The sequence below is a fragment of the Atta colombica genome, unplaced genomic scaffold (genome assembly GCF_001594045.1).
Source record: "Atta colombica isolate Treedump-2 unplaced genomic scaffold, Acol1.0 scaffold7, whole genome shotgun sequence".
NCBI lineage: Eukaryota > Metazoa > Arthropoda > Insecta > Hymenoptera > Formicidae > Atta > Atta colombica.
In genome coordinates, this window is record NW_017259561.1 from 1,213,347 (window position 1) to 1,215,406 (window position 2,060).

The window sequence follows — 2,060 nt, forward strand, 5'->3', positions numbered from 1 at the left end:
ACACACACACACACATATGTTCACTAGCGACCTTCAAATTTTTAGCGGTCTGCTAGCCGAAAATATTGTAATCATCTCAAACAACATGAAGTTGACTAAAAGTTGACTATAAGTTGACTGGAGTAGTAAAAAAAATACTTTAAAGTCAGCCTGAATGTTGACTAATATCAATTAATATCAACTAATACTTGACAAATGTCCTCAAAATAGTCGACTGTAAGTTGAAAGTCGACTTTAAATCAACTGGGAACAGCCGACTTACAATCGATTGTAAGCCGACTGAGAAAAATCGACTGTAAATCGGAAAACAGTCACTCGTATTGTGTGGGATATGTTTAAAAGAAATTAAGTGAAAACAGAGCAAATAGAGGAATCAAGCGTAACACTCGTTGCGTGAAATAATATACAAATGTAATATAAATTCTTTATTAAATTAATGCGCTTACATATTTCGACTCATTTTTGAGCCCTCTTCAGAAATATAAATTACTATATTATAAATACAATATGTATGTAATGATTAATTTGTATAATGAATCTCTCCTTCTATCTCACTAAAAGAACCTTAATATTGGAATAAAACACAGATGAATGTTTAAAAATTATGACAAAAATTATCAGAGATAAATTATGGAAAAAAAAACATCTTTGAAGAATTTAAATCACAATAAAAGGAAAGTTGTTCACTACGACAGTAATCAACCATATCGCAAACAATTAAGCACAAATTATTTAGTTAAAAGTTCTTGACTGATCGACCAATCAGTGTCAATTTTATCTTAAAATGTAGAATACTTCTTTTAAAATAATTATGATTTTAAAACTTTAAAGTTAGATCGTTTATGATCGAAAAGAAAATCGAATAATAACCAATAGTCAAAAGATAGAAAGACTATGTTATAACGAAAGAATGACACTAATTGAAAAGCAAATAAATCGACATTTATAGCTTGTCAATCGGAAAATAGAAAGCCTCTCCATATCTGTCTGCAAATTAAGACCATGCTTCCATGAACAACATTTCCGAAACCGATCTCTTTCTATTTTGAGTTCTTCATCTAAAATTACAAATTCTCTCAATCGAATTCATGATCTTCTTGTAATCGGTATAATAGCACAAATGACCGAACGAATAGATATATTCCACCGAATATCGTTTTCAGTGATCCTAGATCTTCAACTGTCTGTCTCACATCACAATCCTTATAAAAAATCTTATATATGATATTCGATTTCATATTATGCGGGAGTGGATCTTTATACCTCTTAATAAAGTCCCGTAATTTATTAACACTATAAAACAATACTTTAATATCATCATCGATTAATCTATAAAATTTTTCGAAAATAGTAGGAATATACAGAACAGTAAACCATTAAGGTCGTACAATTTCAAAGTTATTATCGCTATTACGTTTTTTATTACTAAACCTAATAATATTCTTCAGATGATTATTAATATTATCAAAGATAAATTTATGGATAGTCTCTAACAGTATCTTTATTATATTAAGTGTACAACTTTGCTTCCGCCGTTTTCCTGTAGATGGCTTTAACGGTAAGTGGTGGTCGAAATAAATAGATCATAGACGTCATACAATAAACTTGGGCATCTGTCAACATAACCCCATAGAAATATTAGTCGATTTGTGTCTGCATCATAAAATTATTCTCGATTGAAAATGTCAGTTTACGAGACAAATTCTCGTCATTTGCGGGAGGTTTTAATTTTTTGCTTCAATATGAAGAAATCTGCGGCTGAGGCTCATCGAATGCTCTCAAATACTTATGGTGAGGCCGCTAGTGAAAGAACGTGTCGTGAGTGGTTTCAATGCTTCAAGAACGGTAATTTTGACGTCCAAGGTCATGCTCTGTATTTGGTGGGACCAGCTCGGCGTAGTGTATTATGAACTGTTAAAACCGACTGAAACAATTACAGGCGATCGGTATCGAACGCAATTGATGCGTTTGAGCCGAGCATTGAAAGACAAACGGCCGCAATACAACGAGAGACACGATAAAGTGATTTTGCAGCATGACAATGCTCGACCCCATGTTGC